This window comes from Aptenodytes forsteri, unplaced genomic scaffold (assembly GCF_000699145.1).
Source record: "Aptenodytes forsteri isolate BGI_AS27 unplaced genomic scaffold, ASM69914v1 Scaffold9, whole genome shotgun sequence".
In the NCBI taxonomy this organism is placed as follows: Eukaryota; Metazoa; Chordata; class Aves; order Sphenisciformes; family Spheniscidae; genus Aptenodytes; species Aptenodytes forsteri.
The window spans coordinates 985,288-993,999 of record NW_008796217.1 but is presented as its reverse complement, the minus strand read 5'-3'; positions in this window follow the sequence as shown (position 1 = coordinate 993,999).

Genomic DNA, 8,712 nt, shown 5'->3' with positions numbered 1-8,712 from the left:
GTTTGGTCCAAAAGTGTTAATTGAAACAATTCAGCATTTATGAAATGAATAATTTCATTCTGAAGAAGTCAATATAAAATATCACAGTATTTCTCACCCTGCACAATCCCTCCATGCAGGCTGGCACTTGACATCAGTCAGTGAGTAGTTTTGATTCCCCCAGAACTTAATTTTTCAGGGGACTTTACGCAGTGAATAGTGAGTCTGATTCTCTTTTTTACATTACTGTAATTTTACATTACTGCTGGATTGTTTCTAGTCACTTATTTTGTTTGGCAGCTATACAATCTCTATTACAATACCCTCCAGATGTAAGGTACCTGATTAGAATCAGCCTCAATCACCATAAATTGCTTCATGGGGTCAGGCTGTCGGCCCTACCATCGGCTGCACCCGAACACACCCCTACTGTGTTCCACACACTGTTGGTGCTCCTGACCAGTTGTGCAACACCAACTGAGGAGCAAAATGCCTTAGTGAGATTTGAAGAGCTACATCCATGCCTGGAGGCACAATGATTGTGAAGAAACATCCTTTTCAGAAAATCATCTGAAACTACTCAGTTTTAATATTCTACTTTCTTACTGAGCTCACTGTCGTATTTTAAACCTGTCAAATGTGTTCTATCAATGTGAAATACTGTTTACTTTTGCTCATTCTTGCACTATCCAGATCTTTACCATGCAGACTCTTTCCGGTATTTTCCCCCAGATGTAGCATATTGTAATTCATTGCTCATGACTGCCAAGAAATGACAATTCCAAGACCGTCCATAGTTCACAATATAGTTATTTTGCTGGTGGAAATTCCATCATTTTTTTCATTATAGCCAGTCCAGCAGAAAGCAACCAGAAAGCTAAATGAGATGAGCCTCTCAAATAGGGCAGGGAAGAAACCTCAAGTATAGATTTGCGCATATTTCTGACGTGTCCAGCCAGAAAAAGAGAAATCTTGATCTCAGTAGAACAAATGCCCACCTGCACATCTCACAGTCTGAGAAATAACCTCCTTTGTCCTGCCCCTTCTCCTGCTGTTATTTGCTCTCCTGTGTTCTCCATTAGGATTGTCTTTCTACTGCCAAAACCAAGAAAAAATGATACGGCTCGCCTATGTACTTGCTGGATGTAGACTTTGTCCACATCTAGGGGTTTTATTCATTTTACTATTTATTTTGCAGGTGTGTTTTAAACATTTTTAGTAATATAATTGCACTGATGAGACCTAGTATAGGAGTAGGTATAAATTGCTCTTGCCTTTTTTGCAGCTTAATATTCTCCTCAGTTCAGAGGGGGAAATCGCTGGCCTGGCAGCGTGGACAAGAACCCCAGGGGGGGGGGGGGGGGTGTTAATGGAATGATCTGGCTAAAGCTGCAGACAAAAACCAACAGTTTTTTGTTGTCAAGGCTCAAAATGAGGGTTATCTGGAGAGATGGAGTTTCATGGCCTGTTGTACATTTCCAATGTTCATCATGCCAAGAGTATTCCTACTGAGAAACAGAAAATCAGGGGTTAAATCTGTCATCTCAACTCTGTAGAGTCACCTTGAAACCCCATAATGAAATATCAATAATTGAGGATAGCTGTTTGCTAAAAAGATTACTGACAAGCATAAAATAACTATCACCGGTAGCTATAAATGTATTTTATGTCTTGGATATTTTCCTGGCAGACTTTAGTCTTTCATTGAGTTATGCAGTAGCAGCCCTGAATTTGGACAACTTGTGCTCAGAAGAATAGTAGGATGTTTTTTGGGGTGCCAGAGGGGAGAAAGGATAGCTTTTTTTTAAATCAGTGTACCATAATTTTCCTTGTTTAGCTCAAGAGCATACTTCCCTCCACAAATGGAGAGGTCCATTTCAGTTTATTCTTTTGCAGTGTCCTGCATAAGAAGGAAGAAGATGAGATAACTCTTCCTGGAGAAAATCCAGAATGTTAATTAAAGAAATGGCATTTTGACATTCGTTCCTTACTGGCTGTTCCTTACTGAACTAGAGTTCATGGCCATACTGGTATTTCATGTCTTGCTTTCATGTTAAGAGCTTTCCAAGATGATCTTCTCTACAGACGCCTTTTTTTCTGCCACTAGAGGTCTTAAAAATAATAAGGGAAGGAGGCACGAAAAATAATAAGGAAAGGAGGCACAACGTACCCGTGTATTTGACACGAGAGCATTCTCACAAGGTGGACCTGAGTGTCAGGTCGCTGAAACCCCCGGTGGGTCGGCTGACAGCATGGGTTAGCACTAGGCAGACTGGAGGAACGGCATCTGACTGTTGGACACAAGAGATTAGCTTTGCCTCCGATCCAGAGAGATTTTCATGCGTTCCTGCCGTGTCCCAGAGGAGTGGGAGGTAGGCTTTTCTTACACTTGGGCGATGCTCAGGTCATTTGTCATGCCACCCAAGTTAGAGCAGGGAGGGTTGAGCTGTGGAGGAAGGCTCTGAGGCTGCTCGGATCTACCTGACAAGTGAAATGCTAGGGGGAACCAAGAGTGAATCAAATGCCAAGATACTAAACAGCAGGGCAGCTACCACCAGCTGAAACAGCTTCGAGGACTTGGTTCTGGGTCCTTAATCCCCAGCCTCCTGCTTTGTCCTTTCCCCTCCAGAGCTTGCTTTTGTAGGTAGGGAGGGATGAAAATCACCCTGGGTGCCGAGGAGAGCAAAGAGAGAGTAAATGGCCTGAATGCATGAAAATGTAGAGAAAAGCTTTCCCTGCCAGGCGTGCATTAGGAGCCAGTACTTGCAACATAAACCTGAGGCTGCTGTTACCGTTGTAGCCCTGTTGGGCTGTTCTACAGTGCTCCAATGCTGTAAAAAGAAATGGATGGACGTACTTGGGAATTGAAATTAAATTCAGCTTTCCTATTTGCCACTTTTCTCTGTTCTTTCTCTCTGTTAAAAATTGAATATTGATTTTCCTCATTCTGCTGAGTCTGCAGCCTTTGCTAGCATGTAATTGTTATAAACACCTTCACTAGAGCTGGCGAAGAAAATTCCGGCAAAACAATTTTTTTATCAAAAATTGCTTGTTGAAAGCAAGACATCCCAGAGGAAAACGTTCTTTCTTACGATAGGGCGACAAGGAAGTGGAGCCTGGCACCTTGCCATGGGCAGTCCGGCACCTTGCCACAGGCAGCCTGGCCTGGGGACCTCTCTCATCGTGCCTCCAGTGAGAATCCCAGCTCTGTTTCAGAGAGTAAAGGGAACACTGGGTCTTGTTTCACGCAGAAACCAAACCGAACTCAGAAACCTTGGAAATTCTGCAAAATGGGATTACCACTCTCTGCCAAGCCTGAACATCATGTTACAATGTCTAATGTTGAATTAGAATGTACAAAAGACTGTATTTTTCAGAAAAGACAGGCATTTTCTTGTAATTAGCAAATTATGGTCTCATCGTACTTATTTTGCTTATCAAGTTATTTTTCAGTGTCAAGACCTATTTTGTTTCACCCTTCCCTGTCATCACTGATTTAAGAGTTGTTCTTGGCACTAGGGAATCTTAAGAGTGCTTTCACGGGCTGCACGCAGGAGGTTGTTCCAACAGTAGGAACTGGAGCTGAAACCGCTCATTGTTTATGTAAAACTAAAAGTTATTTCCTTAGCATCAGCACCAGGCTCCGTTCCTGCGGTTGTACGTGTGCGTATCTGCGCAGACACCACAGACTGACCGCAGTTTGTTACACTAGGAAATTAATGTTTCCTTTGCTTCTGCAAATAAAGGAATCAACAGCAAACTGCCCTGAAGAAGCGGCCCTTGCCACCGTCTGGGAGCTTGCTACGGCAGCTGGTGATCCGTCAGCTGAACTGCTTGAACTCAGGAAGCATTCGTTGCTCAGTCAGACTAAGCGGTCTTCCAGGCTATATGATTTGTTGACTGATTTGTAAGTTAAAACAGCTCTTGGCACCACAGATGATGAGTTTTTGATGGGTATGACACATACACAAATTAGATAAGAAGACAAAAAGCCAGTGTTTTAGATAGACAACTTGGGCAACGAGAATTTTACTGCAAGGCTTAGTTTTAATTGACGTGATGAGTTTTATGCATCTGCCCACTTGAAATATTCTGATTATGAAACTGTCTCTTTGTTCACTGCTTGGCTCTTGAGTTCTAAGCGGGCAAAGCAGGCAGTGTGTGCTAATAAAAGGGACAGAAAAAAGAGGAAGACGCTAATGCAATGAACTATCTTCTCCATAAGACTGTTTCACATTAAAGATTTTGCTCTGGCTTTTGCTTACAGCTTTTGAGCACTTTTGGTTTGTTCAGTAATCCCAAACCATATGTATAAAGAGTGATTGGCAGAATACACTGTGTTTGAAGCAGCCTCCCAATGGCCTGTACTCAGGTATAAATGTCTGATGTTCAAAATCTTTAGAGATGAACTCCTGATGCATCAAAGTACAAGTTGTTTTTCTTTCACATCTGCGATTAAATTTTTCATGTAAATGTCACATTAAATGATGAAAAAGAGACTGCAACCCCCCCCCCAGTTTTCACCTAATAGGATAGTAACTTAAGAAGTTAAGAAAAAATACTGTGAAAAACATAATACCAAAGGATGTAATCCTTTAAAGCTCATTTATGCCTATAACAATATAAGTGACATTATTAGGTTATTTTTTATCAGTCTGTAAGACTGAGAGACTTATAAATACATGGCAAAGAATGGAGATTTGTGGAAGCAATCTTTTGAATAATTGCACAAAATAGTTCAGATTATTTTGAAATATATTTAGTATTTTTATACAATGCATATTTTTAAAAATGGATTATTTTCACCATCATCTTCTCAATTTGTAACACAAAATTACTGTTAGTGTAAATAAACATCATGATAGTATTGCCAAAGGTCATGGACCTTAACAAAGGTAACGGTGTAGCTACTTAGAAACTGAATAACGTATTCAGCCTTTAGTCTGGTCTGTATGTAACTTAGGTTCAAGCTAAAAAGAAGAACCTTGCTAACAATCCTGACGCCTGTATCTGCCGTAACTTTCTAGCCTACTCAGCAGAAAGATATAGAAGATTTATCATTAATATTAGAGTTAACATCTTCTAAATATTACAGAGACTTTTCTGAAAATTTAAGTTCTTACTCTGATCGGACCAGGTCATGCTGTAACACAGCATCCTACACAGTGGGGTCTCTCTTTGTGAACAAAGAAGCTGTCTTGAAAAAAATGTGCTATTGGATGTAAGCTTATTGCAGGAAACTGCAGATAGTAGCAGGGGAGTTTGTTCTTGGCTGTCATCTCTGTGCCTACAGCCAGATCTGGGGGGAATCGGAAGAGCTGGGCACTGGGGTTGGGCTCCTGGAAGGGATTTTAGCCTGGGTACCCTTCGGATGATGTTCCTTCCACCTAACTCCAGTTTAAAAGCTACACATGCCACCTAAATTAATCATTAAGACTCCCTCTCTAATCAGTAGTGAAAGCAAGCACTTCTAGATAGTGATTCACCCATCTTGTCTAAATACTTGTCTTTGAAAAGAAAGGCATTACCTCTGGGAGTGTTCTCTGCTGACCAGTAGAAGCAGCCTAGACAATTAGCTTAGTTGTGACTACTGTTCAGGTGGCTGCAGTTAACAGAGGTGAATCCTGTCCCATGTGTCTAACGCATAATAATCCCCAAGTGGGATAGCTATTTTACAAAAAAACACCATTTGCAGCTAGAAAGACAGCGAAAACACTATGCCTGCTATCCCAAGTCATGTAGCCAGATTGTTTTTCTAGGGTATCCTTCCAAGCCACCTGGTGAAGAAACAGCTGTGAGCTGTCTGAAGGGTGTGCCAGAGATCAGGCTTTCCAGGGACGCTACTCCTGTAGTCCCTATTCAGACCTTTCCACTGAAACCGATAGAAATTATGGCAAAGGACTATAAAATCAAACCCCCTCTAAGATGTTAGTGGAGGCAGGGTCCCCCTGTACATTTCTGTAAGACCGTTAGGTGATGGCTAAATGAAGGTGGAGGCTTTCCGACAGGGTTTTTTGCAGACCCGCTATCCTGCAGCATGAGGAAAATGAGGCATTAGCCAATCATATCACAATGAAGAGGAATAAAATACAACATTTCACTGTGCACTGATATACTTTATTCAGGGCAGAAGTGTGCAGTTTGCATAGCTTAAAAACATGAGCCAAGAAGTTACCAATATTTGCAAAACACTCCTCTTTTATTCTCTTCCAATACATTCGTGATTTGAATCAAACTGCTGGAGATAAAACGAGATACAAAGGCAGAATCTGAAAGCTCTCACTCACATGTCACCTTCCAGCTGTTATGAAAATCCAGGCTGCTACTGTTCTTGTCTTGGTTGCCTCAGCATAGCCCCATTCCTTCCTAGGGAAATCTGTAATGGAAGCTATTGCGTTTTAGTAAGCAGACAGTACTACAGCTCAGTCAACGACTCTAAGGGAGGACCTGGAGGCACTTACACGTGGACTGAGAGATACCCTGAACATTTCTGTGCTACAGGATTTAGCATAAGGGTTGCTCTAACCTTCCCCTTGTTCAAACTTCAGGTTAACACACGGAGAAAAATGCTGCCATTCTGTTTCTCTGCATTAGTGATGACACTTCACCTGACAGGACAAGCCCCAGACTACGGCCAGTACCGTAGAGTCTAGGTTTAAAAGTTAGGTGCACCAACTGGGTCTAGGTTTAAAAGTAAGTTGAATAATAAATACTTCAAGCCTTTATGTTCTTCCATTTCCAGTTAGCTGGAAGAGGAATAAACCACGCTATTTAGTAAGCGTTGCCAACCGAAAGGTGACCTGTTCTTGAATCTGACCTTTTAGCTCAGCTTCATGGGTGGGTTTGGCTCAAAGCATTCATTATGCCGGGGTTGCCAAATTCAAAGAAACAGGTGGAGTTAGACTCTAAGATGTTTACTTGTGTTATGCTGGAATTCCTTTGCTTTTGCCCGAGGCCCTGCTTCGGAGGCCTTCAAAGTTAAAACTGCTACTCCGTTCTTGCCTGAAACATTTTATTCTTACTTTTCTCTCCCGTCAATGGGAATTAGAGGAACCTGAAATGTTGTCCGTGTCTAAATGCAGAGCTAAAAGTAATTCCAGCTCATGATCAAAGCGTGGCTGTCTGCTAGTGTGTGAAACATGGGCAAAAATGAGGAAAACACACTAGCACGCTTAGCAGAGACCCTCTGTTGAGCCCCCTGTACAACCTACGTGAGGAGAAGGGTCTAGTTGATGGATCTAACCACAGGGGCAAAGTGTAAATGACCACAATGGGGAAACAATATTGGTACAACCAACCAATCAATTTAAAAGGCATACAGGAAGGAAACTAGGAAAAACAGGGGAAAGATGTTTTCCCTTTGGTTTTTTTGTGTAATAACAAGTTACGTTTATATTAGAGGGAAGTGTGCTCCACGGTATGGCCCGCAATCCGTGTCCTCTGGCTGTCCCCGTACAGAGACCTCCTAGACCACACTGCAGCTCCCTTCTGGCCTGCGCTCTGGAGTTTAGTTCCCTTGGAAACCAAGCACACATTTACACTGTTACTAAAAGCAACAAGTATAATAACAATTATTTTTTAAATGGTACTGAACCATATATTTTCATTTTATTGTTGGAAGAGGTATTACGTAACATATTTTTCTGTTGTACATATATCTACAGCAAACCTTATTTTCTAGGTTTTTATCATTATGTTAAAAAGCAGTATAAGATGAGGATGTCCGCATCTCTTAAATTCAATTCCAAACATTTCCTTTCTAAACCAAAAATATTTTCATTCTTCTTTGTGATAAATCCCACTTGTGATCAATTATCATATTCGTATACAAATTTTTTAAACATTAAGCTAAATGCTGAAGGAATGATATTCCCAGTGTAGAGTCCAAAATGTAATAAATAATACATAATTAAAAAATCTGGCATACTAATAATTTAAAACAAAGGCATCACATGTCATTAAAACAGCATTTCACTCAGCTTTTATGCAATTTTAGAAATTCTCTTTTCTCACCCTAGATTTGGGCAATATGATCAGGGATCACTTGGTGTTCTGGAAGAAGTTGCTACCATCCTTTCAGCTGAAAGTTGAAGCATTTTCAAGAATGTCACAGGAAATTTTAAATGACACAGCAGCAAATGGTATTAGATTCTGATGCTATCAATGAAAGAGTAAGTGGTAGTTAGGGTGACTGGAGTGATGCCTGAACATGGTGTGGAATCTGTAGCACTCAAAGCAAACACAGACCGCACTGGGAAATGTTTTGGACAACACAACACAGAATGCTGTTTGTGTCTTCTGTTGTAACCAATTTTATACGCTTGAAACCAATTTATTATGATTTACCAAGAGCAGGTGACTGGAAGGCTTTGAGCAGAATATTCTGTTATTCCTTCCTTTCTCTAAAGTTCAAACAACATGCTGTACATTTAAAAAAACCCCAATTTTCTGTCTCTTGAAAAAAATCCCCAAAACAAATTAACTTTCATTAATGATGCCCTTCCCCTTTAATAAATACATATGGTTATGACTGATTTATACTATAAATGAGGTGTGGTGCTGATGTGGGAAGACTCCCACATCTTAGCAGGCTCTTGGAAAGTGTCATCGTTGTTGGTTTTAACTCCAAAATTGAAAGTGCCCTAACAAAAATACTGATAGAAGTTTGCTTTGCTAGTGCATACTGTACGAGACCATTCTCGTTACCCAACATCAACTCTCATTCACTTCTTT